At 44.3% G+C, this 17,003-nt stretch overlaps 1 long non-coding RNA gene across 1 annotated transcript; it reads left to right on the forward strand.

The window, feature by feature from the left end:
* The first annotated feature begins 574 nt into the window (after window positions 1–574).
* On the forward strand, window positions 575–16,763 carry LOC138066877 (uncharacterized). Its single transcript, XR_011140498.1, has 3 exons — window positions 575–1,200; window positions 1,637–7,218; window positions 12,560–16,763. It is a non-coding gene; the product is annotated as an uncharacterized lncRNA (long non-coding RNA).
* Window positions 16,764–17,003: the final 240 nt, after the last annotated feature.

Genomic DNA, 17,003 nt, shown 5'->3' on the forward strand with positions numbered 1-17,003 from the left:
CAGATTCATGTGAGCTCCTTATAATTAAATAGAAAATGCTGCAGTTGTTGCTCAGCCATGAGCACAGACCCCAGCCTCTCCATGCTTCCAGACGCCTCCTCCTCCGGACACAACTTCTGTTCCTCCCTCCAAGTTTCACTTCACTTTAGAAAAACTAGCAGTGAATGTGGCAGCTGAGACCCTCTGAGAGGCTAAAAAGTGCCTTAGAGTCCAAGGTCTCTGAGGAAATCAGCCTCTGATGTGAGAACCAAGGTCTCAGTTTTCAGCATTTGTGCTTCCACCATGAGGGCATCAGTTCCTTCGTGGGCACCGAAAGAGGTGCCGGCACAGCTAAAGGACTTAGGAGAGCTATGGGAAAGAGTCCTCTAGAGTGATATAGTTTCATGCTGTTACTTTAATTTTTTGTCTGGCAAGTGAAACGTATTTCACCAGAAGGTGGGAAAGGACTTGGAACAAAACTGATCTTGGCTGAGCAAACATTTGACAACGTTCTGTGGGAAACAACCATCTGTCTTGGGAGATATCAACTCTAGGAGATATTGATGGCACTAAAAATATCTGCCTTAGTCCACAATATCAAGGCATTTAGTTTTCAGGCATGGAGAGCTTCAGTTCTTCAGGAGTAAACGTTTTTATTTGTTTTTATTTCTTAAGTGTTGACTTACCAGGTGTGCAATGAAAGACTTAGGTTTGTTCAAGATGCAGCCACACATGTTTCGGTGTCTAGGCTGAGAGGAAACTACAGAAGAGCTGCAGAGAGATAATTAACATGGACTAAATGGAAAAAGGGCTCTGTGCTGTGCTTCACAAGTACAGACCGTACACAGAGATAGAAGTCTCTATCTCAGAAGAACTTCCTGGAGCCATTTGGCAGATACATGAGAGATTTCTGAGATACATGAGAGGAGAGGAAAAAAAAAAGTAATCTTTGAAAGAAACTGTAAAAATGCCCCATAAATACAAAATAGCTCTTCGTTCCTCACTGACAAAGTGATGAAATATTTATAGGAGCTGAGAAGCAGCCCCCCATCCCAGGACTCGTGAAGATTTACATCGTTTCACCTTGCAAAAAATCAAGACCATCCAAAGGTTTTCTAGAAATGAGAAGACTGCGGAGCCTAAATGAACTGTTAGACATTTTCCACAGAAGTTGGCAGACCTACCTTCCTACCTGTGATTTCCTGGTCTCCTGCAGTCCAGGTAGGTGCCTCTTCATGGTCCTGTGGACTATGTAATAAATACTTATTTTTACTGCAAAGTGGAGCCCTTGCTGCAGAAGGTTATCCTCTTTAGGAAAGCCAGTGGGTTCCCACCGGATATTAGAGACTAGAGATTACAGGTGAACGCCCTGACCTGTTGTCCCATACCTATTCTGGGGTCTCTCACTCTCTCCATTCCTGGTCAGTGCAAATTCCCAGCCAGCGTCCACGCGTTCCCACAAAGAACTTCAGTTGGAGTGAGAACAAGATTTGCACTTGTTCTGCAGGAGCAATTTGCATTTTGCTCTTTGAGCCTTGCCCATCACATTTCTGCCTGTTGTCTATCACAATCATTAGTTTTTTCTAATTTTCCTGTGGTTTCTCCTTTCAGGGAGGGTTTTTAGGTGTGTTGAGATGGATTTTTGCTTGTCCCCCAGGTGATCCAATAACAAGAGCGATATGCACGTGCCAATAGCAAGCACAAGTGATGCTTCCTGCTGACATTCCCCCTACTTGCAGTGATTTTCATCCAGGAAACCCCTAAGCTGAATACACTTTCTCCATGTTTAGTCTCTCCTAAAGAGGACTTCTTTTCCATGGCCAGCCCGACAATCCCATGGGAGCCTGTGCTACTCACCCAGCAGAAGGACAACTGTTCAACATAATTAAAGAAGCTGGTATTTCATATAAACAGAAGTCACAAAGGTGGCTGTGTTACACCACTGCAGGACTAAGGCTGCCCTTGCAGCTTTATAGGTGCTCCCGGAATCGCCAGGAGTTTCACAGGCAGCTCCAGGTCTGCAGTTGGCCCTGAAAGCAGAGAGAGAGCCGGAGACACACCAAGAGCAAAGGAAGTTTTGCATCTCCTCTCTTATATCTGTACCACCCTGCGGGTCTTCACTAGACTTCTCCCCGACCAGCACTAGGATGAAAAGGGTCAGGCTGACAGAACGTAACTTTTTGGCACAATGAAGAGGGCTAAAGGAAGCTAGACAGCAAAGCGTGCTCTGTTCTGGTAGTCATATGTGGAAAAAAATGTTTTTGATCTGTGTGTTTCTAATACTCCGTGCCATGTTGAAGGCCTGTGGCTGAGCCTTTCTCAAGAGTTGCTCAGGTGACGTAAAAGACAGTAAGAAATGATCTTAAAAAAAAAAAAAAATCAGATATTGCATCACTGAAGAAAACAGATGCAATACCTACTTCATCCAGGTATACTCAAGTGGATGAAGAAAAAGGGGCGTCTGAGCAGCATGACGTCCTTCACAAGGCAGATTTTACAGAAAAGGAGAAATTCTACTTCTAGAGTAGTTGAGGAAGAAAACAAAAATAATTTAGAAAATAGTAGTCCCATTATCCCGGAATAGTAAATACTACATATGTGGGGGAGAAGGGAGTAGGGGTTCATTGGGCAACTGGAGCAGATCAGAGCACGCTGGGGAGCCATAGATGTACTGAATCACAGCTAGGAAAGAAGTGAAATAACCTGAAGGAGGAGGGCAAGCAAGAAAAGGGATTTCTCCCTACACATACAGTAAGAGAAGGAGCCAAGACAGAAGGCTGATAGGATGCACACTTCTTTAATGATTTTTTTTTTCAGTTGAGTTTGTTTGCATGACAGCTCTGAAATAGGATAAAGTACAGACAAGGGCAATGCTGCATAATGTGAACAAGAAAAGGGAACTGTTCAGCTTTTTCATTTAAATGCATGAAAATCTCTGTGAGGTCTGTGTGTGAGTATGGGGGAGGGCATGAATAAAGAAAGGATATGCTAAAGTAAAAGGATGACTCCAGTGAGAGAAAAGACTCAATTTGAAGGCTCATAAGCACTGCAGAAATTATCAGCTGTGCTAATACTCCCTGAGTGTGTTTCTGGATGCTGAGTGGAGCACTTATCCAATAAATACTTTGGGCAGGACAGAATTTAATACCACAAAGTCCTCTACATCACTTCTGAAAGGTACCGTCTGGAGCTGCATGAACCTGGCTGTGGAAAAGGAATCAAGTCTACTTATATGGTAAATACCTGTCCGTGAGCAGGGAAGCCCTGAAGCTGCAGAGGTGGTGGGAAACGTTCCCTTCCCATCAAGAGAGACTCGGGACTCCGCCTGGCGTGTTTCAAGATGCGTCGTGGCATGAAGGGTCTGAAAGCAAGAAGTGCTCAGGGCAGTGAGCCTCAGGGAGATGTCCTGCAGTCTGGTGGTGCTTACCGTCTCCTGAGATACCTCTAACAATCTGGCAGGGTCACCCATGAGGAGATCAAGACCTTTGCAAGCAGGATTTCTCCAGGAACCGCAGGGCAGCAGTGTACCCACTTTGCGCTCTTGAAGCGGTAGATGAGACAGAAAGCACTAAAACGCACTAACAGCAAAGAGCTACACAACAGTTTCACCATGTGTCTGCAGATGGGCCTTTGCACTGAGTCCACGTTTATTCAAGAAGTGCTGACTGCCCAAAGGAGCCTGTCTGTTGTGACCTGCATTGCCACATGCCCCGCAGGCGAGATGTACACAAGGCAGGAGCCCACGCAGGGCGTTTACAGCAGAGCCGTGGTCATGCCAAGTGCTGGGGCAGACGCAACGGCCTGCCTCTGTGGCAGTCACTGAGCTGATCCGCTGTGCCTTCTGCCCGGTCCTCAGCACCCACACCTGTTCCACAGTGGAGGACATGGCCCTGCAGCTCATCATGGTAGGAGAGAGGAACAGGAGGCCGACAGATTCAGGACCCGATGCACCAATGGAGGGGTCAGGTGCTCCAGAGTGAAAGACTTGTGGGTTTGGTGGTGGGAGCAAGGTCACATGCTTTGCATCCTGCTTAGCAGTGACGCAAGACCTCTATCTGCCACATGCCACCAGGGACGCCTGCCACCTGCATCCTAGCTGCCTTCCTTCATGCTTCATCTAGCAGGGGCCTTCTGTGCACTAAGGCCACCTTTGAGGGTGAAAAACAGAAAGAAATCCATTGAGACACACTGGACTGCTACTTAAGGTCAGAAGATGCTGGTAGTACCTTACTAACAGGAGGTCTTGCTTGTTTTGTATCACCTTTTCCATCTATCCAAAGCCAAACAGGTTCCATCTGAGCATCTTAAGGAAGATCGTCATTTGTCATGAAGCACAGGCTGGCTTGAAAACTAAGGAAAGGAAAATCAGACCACGATAAATGATAACCAATGACTCCAGATCAGCCTGCCACTCCAAGCCAGGCGATGCCAGTTAATGCGAAGAACTGCCTGCGATGACTAACCATACAAAAGTGTTATTCATCCTACAAAAGCCAAAGCATTTTTTCCACATCATCAAATACGTTATATCTGTGCTCTGTCTATTCAGTAATGATTTATTTATATACAGCTATGGCACAGACTTAAACACATAGCTTACTAATTAACTCATAGCCACCTGAAACAGTAATTAGCGCTATAGACACAAAATCTGGAGGAAATTCATAAAGGCTGATCATGGATGTGTACTCTAAAATCATTGAGAATAGTCAGGTTCAGCGATTTTAACCTGTATAAGCAGAGCAACAGGCATTCTGAGCTGAGTGCCGGGGGTGGTCCAGTGCTAATGATGCATTTGAAATCAGGCTTTGGTCATGCAGAGAGGTGTGGGTCCCAGGTACCTGTGCTTCGAATCTGTTCAGTGGTAGTGTGAGCCTTCCGATTTTGCAACTGCTTGATTTTAAGCTCCTGATAACTTTAGTACTTGCCACTGCTTCTTTCACTAGCAGAGAGAATTACAATGATTGGGCGTTACTTGTGAAACTCCTTGCTGTGTATTTGCTACTGGTCTGTGGATTTAGTCCTGCAGAAAACATAGACTTGGACTCCGAAGACTGAACTGAAATTATGCTGTCACATTCCTATCAGTATTTAAGCTCCTTTTTGCCTGCTGAAAGTTTTTCCTTAAAATCAGCAACAACCTGCATGCTTTCGTGCCTACCCATCATAAATCTGTGAAAACAGAACCCAGCACAGTTAGTAATTATCCCTTTATTATGCCAGTGTGCTTCTGATACCATAATCACCATCAAAGGACACATGTGATTCTCCTCTTACCATTTTCTGTTTGCCAATTTCAGCTGCCTTTACTGCCAATAAAGATTATGTGGAAAAAGAAACAAAAAAAGTATATTTTGAAGCCTGTGCCGGCCCTTGCAGTGGTCGATGACAAAATTCCCCCTGACCTGAAGAACCAGGCTCTTCAGTAGCAAATAGCAGCAGAAACAACTCATGCATGAAAACGCTGTGGAGAAAGCTATACAAGAAGCATTTAAAGCTCTGGGAGGGTTTGAAAGAGAATTTGGTACTCATCACAGGTGGCTGAGAGTTTGCTCCTCTTCAAGGAGCAGTTTTGATTAGAATTATTAGTTAACCAACAGTTGCTTTTCTCACTGGCTTTTAACTGCTCCTGGTCCGCAATGCAGTAAAGGAAGCTCTGCAACACGGTCTCCAGCATTTTACAGAGGTAGCCTGTGCTCATCACGGTTCAGGCCCACAGAGCTCTTCTCCTGTTTAAGGAGATGAGCAGCAGGACTCACCCCAAGAGAATAAATTCAAGCTCCATGAGTGCCCTTCAGCTGGAGACCGCAAAGCATCTCTTGAAACGTCTAGCTGACACCTGAACGAGGAACACCGAAATGATGGAGGGCACCTTTCCTGCTCCCTCCAGGGGTGAAGCTACGGACATACAGGGTGGAAAGGGGAAGCCTGTGGAGCCACTCCGAGTTAGGAGGCATTTAAAGTTTTTAAAATATGAGAGGCTTCACAGCCAGGGTGCTGATCCGAATCTTACATACAATGTAAATGCACCCACTATGGCTTGTTTTACAGTAAATTTCAGCTCAAATTCTGTCTGTGCATAGCCTTTATAATTAACTCCTGTCTATCTTCCTCTTCTTTTCTTTAAAAATTGTCTGCTCTTGGCAGTCATCTTCTTCTGCTATACATCTAAAGATGTTCACATTCTTCCTCATAACTGTGCCGAAACACTCTTCTGTCACATCAATCATCTCCAGCTATCCAGTCATTACACTTTAATTGGAGTTATTTCTCAAAAAAAGACACTAGCAAAAGGCCGTTGATCCTGAGAAAATGCTGGCTTTGGACATTGCACGGAGGTTTTAGGAAGCTGGGATCTCCTAGCTTTAGGAAATTCAATTCCCCAGTTCCAAATACACTGTTTCTTTTGCAGAACTGATCAGAAAATGCTCATCTAAACATCTGTATTCTACTACGTGAATAGCAAGTATCGGCAGCTGCGTCTGAGACATTGAAAAGGACAAAGGGTGACTGCAATTTGGGTCTAGATTTTTTTTTAGTAAGGCAGCATTGTATTTAGTAAGGCAGCATAGTAAGGAGCCCATATCAATTTGTGCATTATGCCATTTTACAGTACAACAATGCCAACGTCTGGCTGTCATCTACAAGGGACTGAACTGTGACTTCTGTACAAGAGAAGACAGACTTTGACTGAGGAGGTGAGAGCACTCGTGCATTAGTTTGCTCGCACACAGTTGGACAACCAGCCACTTCTCATGTGGAACGAAGACAAATAGCAACAGGGGTTTAGCACTGACTCCCTCAGAGCGCCTCAGACTTCTGGCAAATTGGGTTTACTTTCAGGACAATTAAACTATTTGTGCCTCCATCCAGTCTATTTGGTGCTGTGAAATTCCAGTGCAAAATGAGTGTTATCTGAAACAGCAGCATTTGTAATAGGTGGTGTAGATCTCCGTAATAAGCTCCTCTCATCTCATTGGATGACTTAATGGTGAACAATCAAAATAGTTAGCAGTGCAGATAAAGTGTAACTGCTGATATCTCAGTTAGCAGAAGGGACTGGGGGCCATGCACCAGAGCTCGTGTTTTGGGCTCCTGAAACTGAAGCCTCTGCCCCGCTCCCCAGGGACCAGCAATGCCAAACCAGGATGAGAACACCAGTCTGGGCCACCAGCCCCTTCCCCAGGCAGGTCTCAGCCGCGCAGCCTCTTCCCCTCGTTCTCCACCGCCTCCAGCACGGTAAGCCTCTGGGGCAGTCAGCAGCTCCTCAGGGCTGGTCTGAGAAAGCTGACAGACACCCCTTACACCCCCCCAGGGATGTCCACAGACCTTTCCGCATGCTTCTCCACGTGCCATGCACGTTTCTTTGATCTTACCTTTTCTCACTTAAAGTCAGGAGAACACATCTTTCCTAAAAACAAACCAATCCTCATCAGGAAAACTTAACCTAAATGAGGCACGTTGCTGCACATGATTTTCCCCTGAGGGCAGGATGAGAAAGCAAATAAAATGTGACAGATGTTAGTCATACTGCTTAATGTGCTACTGGAAGGTGCTCACATCCTATAGAGATGAGAGCTTAGAAGTCTATAGCACAGAAGCCAAACATTTCAAGAAGAGCCTTTCATGTTGTTCTGTTTTGAAATACTTCAAGATGATGTGGCATGGAAATAATTTAGGCAAGAATAGATTTTTCTAAGCAAGACAGCATGATAAAACATTACACTTTCTGATATACAGCTGAAATTATACTACCTGAAAAGGCAATATCTCATCTGAAACACTATCAGAATCATTTAATTTTTTTCATCAGAATGGGGAAAAGATGAAGCACATTAGAGCAAAATTTCTTTAGCTTGAAATACAGCCTGTCTTGCTTCCAGAGCTTTGGAAATCATAAGTTTTGTCTTCATCTTTTGTAATCATTTTCAATTAACTAAGTAACTATCTAAGCTCGTTTTTAAGCTGCAGTAATAGCCTTGTGCTGGATTCTCAGGTGTATTAAAATATATCCTAAGTGAATAAAAAGAAAAAAGAAAGAGCCCACAGGTTGTGCTTGTTGCATTATATCATCATTTGACTTTAGGATGTTGAAGTTTGCTTTATCAGGATTTGACACTATCTGCTTGACTAAGCAGTAACTCAAACACAAAAAAATGTAATAAAAACACTGAAAATGTCATGCCTGCGAGCTTCAAAGCAGCACAAGGCTTGACTAATTTAACACCTTTTTTACTCTTAAAGGAACTGCTTACACACTGATTCATCTTCTGTTCACCCAGGATCATCCTGTCACTACTGCTCAGAGCTGTAATGCATTTCTTCCCGTGTAGTGGAAAAAAGAAAAAAAACAGATATAATGAAAAAAATTCTTGGCCTCTGCTTAAGGCCTTAGAGCTACCTTGTCGTCTTTGTAGAAGAGCTCATTAAAAATACATTATGCTAGTGAGAGAGCAATTGCCTATCTGCACAGAAAAGCTTTGCAAAGGCACGGGACGGTTACATAAGAGAAAAATTCACTCCTGTGCAAAGCAATGGCAGAGACTGCTTTATGTTTCTTGACTTGGTAGCTTTGATTCAAATGCAATGTCACAACCAATGTAAATCTGTCTGCTTTTCCTGTCCGGGGCTGTTATGTCCCCGGGGAGAGGAATCACACCCGTGCAAGCAGGCAGCACTTGCCTCCCGCCTCTCAAGCGGCGCCCGGCCAGAAGAAACCGACCCCAGCAATCGTGGGCGAGGAGGTCCCCAAAACCCTGCTGAGGACAGCGGCACCGCACCACCCCAAGGGCTGCGGCTGGCAGCCCTGGGGCCCTCTGAAGGCTTCCCTGCAACACGGCCCACCCAGCTCGGGCGACCGACAGGGGCTGTGGGGAGAGCTGTGAGGGACTGGTGGTGAGGACATCCCACCGCCCCTGCAGAGGTGTCACGCAGAGCCTGCACTGCTCTGAAATCCCGCACCTTTGCGACCCCCTGCCTTGCCCCACTGTGTCACTGCAGCACAGGTAGGCTTCAACATCACCAAATTCGGGCGTTAAGAACAACAACAGCAAAACCACGCATAATAAAACAAGTAGTCAAAGCCCAAAATGTTTCTTAGAAACAATCAGATTAAAAAAAAAAAAAGTTGCTCATTGTTATGCATCTTTTCTTACTGGAGCCTTTAGGATTCACACGTTCTGTCTTTTCTCTGGAACCAGGAAGGCAAGAAAACTTACCTTTTTCCTCCCTTTCTTTTGTCAAAGAAAATGTGGCTTTTTTCCAAATCATCTATCACATACAATCTTTTGTAAATCAGCAATCAGGAGATCTGCAGTAGCAAGTAAGCTACTTCAAGCCAAACTGGGATATAATTTTATGCCAGCCCAGTGGATCTAGAACCTTACAAAAAATTAAGGGGAGTGGAAATAAGCAGCTGAAAGTAGAGTGCAAATTGGAACATATGTTTTTAGGCAGCAAATGTTTTAATAAAACAGTTTTTCCTTTTAATGAAATAAATCGTTACAAGATCTTTGAAAAAAACGGACTGAATATTTCTGACAAGAAATTTGAATCTTCCTCTTTTTTTTTCTTCTTTAAGGGAATTCTTTCTTTTTCTACTCTTTTCTTGTCACATCTGTGAGGATATTTGTATCCTTTCTTTCAACGTGTTTCAGGTAGCCTGCACATCATATACTAAACTGTAACCCAGAGAGGCAATGTCAAGGGCTCAAAAGGAGCTGCCTTGCCCAAAGTGCCTGCAGCCCTACAGCGGGGTGGCAGGTGCTGGGACCGGCTCCACAGCAAGCTGGGGCCACCTCTCTGTCACCACCACCACCTCCAGGGCAGCCTCATCTTTTCTTAAGGATTTATGCTATATGTTATAAATTGGCCAAAAAAAGCACATGCATGTCTTCAGGTGTATAAAAACGCACACGTCAGCCTCTCGGTCTTGCTGCACGAATGTGGCTGGCAAGGAAACCTGAGCGCGCAGCTCGGCTGGCTGAAGAGGATCAACACATTGGAGCAAAGCAGATGGAGGAAACATTTCTTTCCCGCTTCCATCCGCGCTGCTTTCCTGAATGCTGGGAGAGGAGGGACTTGCTAAAGTCGGGACTGCATTGCACCGAGCGTCAGATGTCATCATTAGGTTTTAGATGTGCTGGCAGATAATTTAGATAAAGGCCAACAAGCATAAGGACATGGAAATGTTATCAATTATGACTCCTAAGGATGACAGGTTGCAGCCACAGTTTCCTGTGAGGCTGCAGCTGTGAACTCCCTTTTTCTTTTCTCCCTCTGCCAACTCAGCAGCCTTCAGAAACTGGAGTTTAAGTCTCTTTTAAGTTGATGTGCTACAGAGAAACTGAAAGAAAGCCTCAGGGAGAAGATATTGGCTTTAGCTATTTGATCCACCTTTTTACATTGCTATTCTATACCCAATTCTGAGAAAAAGAAATCCCTTTATCCTCTGATTCCCTACCTAATCAAAACTAGGCTATTTTATCCAAATAGCCAAGCCACATGGCTTAGCTCTGGCATTGATTTCAGACCCTGGAGGGTTAGATCTGAAGGATTTTCCTTGAAGGAATAGTCAGAAAGGAGAGTAATTTCTGCTTCTACTGTCACCAAGCTCTACCTTTGTCAGAAAACATTACTTTTCCCATGAAGAGAACAAAGCATGCAGGAGTTTGAAGTTCCCACAGGAGTCCAGACAGAGAAGGGCGCAGGTGACAAGGCCTGTCCTCAGCCCCGCATGCGGCCCAAAGAGCTGCGGCTAGAGATGGAGAGTGCCTGGGGAACACCAACCCGCACTGCCTGCCGCGAGCACCCAGGAGGGCCGAGAAACGGTGCTCACTGGGGCTGTGCATTTCTCCTGCATGGGGAAATTGCACGGCACAGCCTGTGGCACGGCCCCAAGTCACCAGGAGAGCAGGGAAGCGTGGTTTTTCTCAGGGCAGTTCCAATACCAGCTTCCATGTCCTCACCAGCTGGTGTAGTTCAGATAACCACAAGGAGAAGGACCAAACCCAGCCTACAGCGTGGGCATAGCTGGGAAGATCTACAGCACACAGTATGGGCACATCAGGCATCCTCAAGCCCTCACCCCTCCTACTCTGGCAGGACAGTGCTGCCCCGTGGCACCAGTGGACTTGAGCTTCACCCCAACCCTAACCCTGGCCCTGACCTTGCTGACCAAGGACATGCTGGCCAGAGACATTTTGCCCTGGCCCTTCTTGTTCTCCAGCTGCCCTTGGGCTCCACGAAGCGGGTGGACGAGGCGTCAGCTCACAACACTCCTGCTGCTCCACAGGGGTGTCCGGCAGAGGAGGGCGACCGCTTCACATGCTGCACACGAAAGGAAGACCCTGAAGGCTTGGAGGCTCTACCACCTCCGCTAGGCAGTCCTCAGTGGTGGGGAGAAAGAGAGGGAGGGACATCAGCAGCCAAAATAGCATTCAAGAACTGTCCCTTGAGGAAAGCGGAGCTTAAAAAACACCATACAGAATCCCAGCAGAAGCTAACAGCTCATCTATTTAGCATCTCAATTTTCTTGGAGATTTGCAGCAGGAGTATGGATGGGTGTGGTTCTCTCCTATTATACTATTTCTCTTTAAATTATAACACAGTGGAAAGGCAGAAAAGACCAAGAGAACATCTTGCATCTCTTCTAGGGACCATCATTACATGCAGAAAACAGTTATTACACCAACAGGTAAATCAAAAGCTTTTTCTTTCACAGGTGTCGGCTCCAGCGCAGCGACTCACAGCTGGGGAAGCTGATTTCAGAATACAAATGAACACTTTGCATAGTCATCCCACCAGTAATGAGCTGTCTCTTCAGCTCCCAAAATCATGCAGATGAAAACCAGCCACCGTTAGGCAGATGAGTCCCCAGCAGTATCAGAGAGAAAAGAGTGGATTTCAAAATAGTTTCAACTACAAGATGAAGCTGTTCAATTCAGTCTGAAACTGATTTGGCAGAATCACTGTGCAAATGCAGTACTGTGCTGGAGTTTTGATTTTCTGTTTTTTCACTCATGCTTACCCCCCCCCTTTTTTTTTTTTTTTTTCCTAACATTCCCTCACACCCTGCTCCTTCTTGCCTTTTACCAAAATAAAAAAACACGTTGCAGAAATTGGTGTCGTTCAACCTTTCTCAACATAGCCCAAACTTATTCCTGCCACCTCAAATAGTTGTAACGTAAAATACAGCCAGATAACTCTATTAGTACCAGTCCTGTTAAAGCCAGTGTGCCTTTCTCAGAATAAGTCCCAAACTAGATCATCGGCCTCTGGTTCGATTATCAATTCAGTATCTTCTCCTGAGCCTTGACTTTACTGTCGTGACTCTCAACACCTACAAAATGAAATGTACCATAGCCAATCCCCAATACAGCAAAGAAGGCACTCCACTTAGCAGGACTTACCTGCTCCTAATTTCCACTCAGTGTCCACTTAAACCATACCATAGCCTTTGCTTTCATACATTAAATACAACAGAGCGTGGTGGCAAGCTGTCTAACTCCTTCTGAATACTGCCTTACGCTGTCTTATCTTTATGTGCTGAAGCAGAAAAAATTTTTTTTTCTTTTTGCAGCAGAGTGTCCCAGAAGACTCCATGTAAGGTCCACTGCCCATGCTGCCCAAGGAGATGCCGTTGCATTGCCATCCTCTGCTGCTGTTACTCATGCTTAGTAACTGCAGAAAGCACCCTGAGGTTCTCTCTAAACTGAGATGCAAAGATGAATTTACTGCTTCAAGAAACAAACTGGTGGTGCAGAAAGCCACCAATTACTGGATTATAATTTGCTTTGGAGCTTTACTGGCCAAGCCTTCCACAAAGACATTGATACTTGGGGCTGCCTTTTTTTTTTTCTTTTTTAAGAGGTCATACTTACCTATCTCCTATTCTCTTATCTGAAAATTTATTTAAAGGTATTATGTCCTTTTTGCCCTTAGTTAACCCCAGAGGAACGAGAACTTTGTGATACCACCATGAAAAGCTTTGTCCAGTTAGATTACTGGCATTGTTCAAATTTTAGACAAAACGTACTGTTTTGACAGTCATTTGTATGAGCTGGGTTTGCTTCCAGTTTCGGCTGGCTATCACCATTTCTCAGGCTTGATCCAGAGCTCTCTGAGCGTCGTGGTAGTTAGTAGCGAGTCCAAGAGCTTTCAGATCTGACACTCTGCCCGAAAAGATGAACGTAAATCCATCCATGCTGCCTGCTGCAGCATCCATAACCTGCTGCAGATGCCACAGCTGCAAACAGGCTAGGAACTGCTCAAAACCATTCCAGGAGAAGGGGTAAGTGTATTGAGGGCTCTCCAGAGAAACGATAATGAAACCCCAGCTGATTTTAAAGGGAGCAAGATTAGGCCAGAGGAGGTAACAAAGTCCTGTGGCTGTGCAAAGTGATATCTGATTTCCTGCTTTCCTGCATCTTTCATTTTCCAAACAGCCCTCCCTGCTTTCAAGCTGGCTATTAAATTGTAAGGGTGGAAAACTACTCAGTGGCAGAATCATGTTCTCTGATTTTCTCACTGAAATAAGAAAAAAATTGCACAGCTACCTACCTCTGCGGCCCTCTGTAGCACTGGCCAGAAGAGGTCAGACACCCATGAGAAGATGCTCAGTTTCCTCAGAGCGAGCAAATCACTCCAATGCATCATCACCACCTGGCTTAACTGAGCTAGGACTATGTGTTCAGGACTCACTTGAAGGGACAGGAGTTACTGTCAGCAGGTATTATGGCCAGGTAGGAGACAAGAAAGAGGGGACCTGGAGCCACAGGGTGACACCAAGTCCAATTGCCAGGTCCATCACCCAGTTCAGAGGCAGCTAACTCTACCTTTGCTCTTGCTGGTTCACTCCTTGCCACCCTGAATAACTTCAATCAGAAGAGCCCAGGTCTCCTGCTGACCACAGGATGGCTGAAAGATGGGAGCTGCATTTTCTACCACGTAAGAGCTGCTGGAAAAAGCAACTCAAGAGCCACTCATTCACCCTTTTTGAAACATGGGCAAGTGCAATTGAATTTCAGGTGAAAGGCTCCACAGGTTTCTTCAAAGGCTTTGGGGCAAGTGACTGAACAGAAGTGCTGTGTGAGAAGATACAAGCTGCTGGTGCAGAACATCCTTGGCTTCTGTTTGGGACCCTGCTGTCCTTCTGTTCCTTAAGGAAAAGATGGATTCGTTCTTGCCTTGTGTTGTTTTAGGTATTAACAACATCTTCCTCAGTCATTAGTCTAAAAATATCCTACCATCTGCCCACCTGTGTCTGTATTCTTTTCTTTCAAGAAAATTTTTTTTTGAGCAAAAGTGCATTCACAGACAAAAGAAAGGGAAAACAACGAGAGAAACCAAAGTGTTACTGGGGATGATTACAAAGGAATCTCGGTTAATGAGCTCATAGTATACCTTATTGTCTGTTTGGCATCTTATTACATAGTCTTTTACAGGAAAGAAGTCTGCTAACAATTTCCAAAGTTCACTTCGTGTGTTGATGTGCATCTGCTAGAAGGTGCTTTGTAACTCAGAAGCAGAATGTCACCACTGGGGTTGCTATGACAAACAGGCTCTTCTGTTGGACAGGAAAATAAATTGCTGTATAAATACTGAGTAATTACTCAGAGAAGTAACCTTATCAAGATCAAAACCTGCAGTCGCTCCACCCTCTGTAATGCAACCAACCCCTTTTCACAGTTAACAGATCCGTCAGTACAGCATATCCAAAGTATTTTAAGGAACTAACGTTCTAGGCTGAACTTCAAACTGTTTTCATTTACACATATATTAAAAATATAATAATTTGACTGACCTCAGCGATGCCATCCTGACTGCCTTAATCTGGACTATGATTATTTTCTTGCCTAGAAGCTTCACTGTGTGCTGCCCCACTGCAGTTATGTGTTTGCACAGCTTCCTTAGAGATTACTGGACCTGGACACGTGCTCTCACTTCACTATCAACCTGGTAACTTTAACTGCTGAAGACGGCCAATTTAATCAAACCAGCCAGTTTTTTCGAAGAGTTGGCAGAGGTGCCAGGGCAGGTTCTGCTTGGCCAAGCGCACCTGGAGCGCAGTGACCCTAGGAGAGAAGCGGAGCAGGCTCTCTCCAAGGGCGCTGACTTCTAACACCCTCGCAATCAGCTTCGCTCAAGCTCCTATATTTGTGTCTGAAGAACCCGATACACAAAAGCCAAATCTATTTTTAAAGGTGTTGGGCTAAATATGGCCTTTCTTCCTAGTTGCAATAAAGCTACTCCAGAGCTTACAAGACACTAGGCTTTCCAGTAGACTGGTTAATTGACCTAGGAATTTTGACTCAAAGAGGTGGCTCATAACAGAGTGGTATATATAGACTACTGCATGGAGTAAGTTTTCGGGTCTTTATTCTGGAGGGTGTTCCTTCATGATATCTTATTCAAAAATAACTATGTCGTGCCACTATTCTGCCTGCAAATTGTGAAGCAAAAAATCAAATCAGTACATGCCATTATTTCTCCACAAAAATGACTGAATGACAGCTCTTAGAATATAATGGGAAATGATGAAATCCTCACTGATAGGGACCTATGGGCTGTATCCTGGCCCAATGCTACTGAGAAACTTCTTCCATGATTTAGGGGAAAAAATAAGCCCATAAAAGTAACTACTAGAAATATTTAAGTGATACATAAATTAACAGCGCAATAAGTAACAATGAGATCCAGTCAACTAAATCCAGTAAGAGACAGCTGCTAGTGGAGAGACTTCCACAGTATTGCATTAAATTCATTGTTTAATTAAATAGAGCTGCTCTTGATTTCTATCCAGGTAGTTTGAAGGGACCCTCCTGCTATTTTCTTCTGCTGGTTCTTCGCATCAAACATGGGGCTGCTGAAAAGGTCAAGAGACTCAGTCCTCCACTGCTGGTGCTTTGCTTACCAACTATCCCACTGCCTAAAGACACCGAAATCAAGTGCTAACTTCAAGCATCCAGCTGAGAAAAACAGATCAAGTGAGGAGACTAGAGGCTGGCAGAAAAAAAGAGAAGAAAGCCCGGGAAAAGTACAGAGACTTTTCATAGCTCCATCAGAAAGTCAGAGGACTGTCCAAGTAGAATAAGGAAAATGGTGTTATCAGATTAGTGTCTGTAGGAACAGCAAGGTGCTTAGTGAGTTTTTGTCTCCAGGCTTATACAAATTCTGAATTCAGAGAAAACAAAAGTTTGGAAGTTGTCTGTTCATCTTTTTAGCAATCTCAGTCAAAAATAATTCCAAGAAGATACTTCACTCTAATTCTCTGATGATATTAGTAATAAAATCCAGGGGAAGGGGGACTTATGGAGTAAATTCTACTCACCTCTTACCTTTTTTACAGCATTTATGAACAAAATAGAGCAGAATTCTTTCCATTATACTTCTAATTTAAAACATTTCCTATCATTGAGAAAATACGCATAATTAACTTCCATTATCCCATTCCTGACTCTCAGAAGTCACTTCCAATTGATGTGCCCTTTGAAAGGCTGCATCCAACCATTACCATATATAGCTTAGCCTGTGAAATCTTCCATATAAATCCCCGACTTGTCACGGACTAGCTGACATGCCAGAACACACTCTTTTGACCTTTCAGAACTGACAGGCATATCCTCGCTACAATTATGTGAGAAGTTAGTTTTGTCTTCCTACTGGCTGTTGCTTTTCATTACAGTGTAAGTGAGATCTCCGTTTCTTAAAAATCCAAATATATTTCTGATACTGTTGCCTTAAATGCTAACTATTAAGGGAGGGAAGAATTTAATAAATTGAAGTTCCACAGCCAAAGTTGTATCCTATTGCAGTTGTGTCTCAACACCGTAAAATTATTACTACTCTTATTCTAATTATTACTACATCTTTTTCAGGATACTTTACAAATGACAAAACAGAAAGCTGAACACCTATCCAGCTGTATACACCTGTGGTGCCACAGCAAGTCTGCCACAGAGTTAGAAAAAAAAAAATCAAGTACTATACCACAGCCAAGTCCCAGTTTCTCATGGCCTGGGGAG

The sequence above is a fragment of the Struthio camelus genome, chromosome 3, assembly GCF_040807025.1.
Source record: "Struthio camelus isolate bStrCam1 chromosome 3, bStrCam1.hap1, whole genome shotgun sequence".
Classification (NCBI taxonomy): Eukaryota; Metazoa; Chordata; class Aves; order Struthioniformes; family Struthionidae; genus Struthio; species Struthio camelus.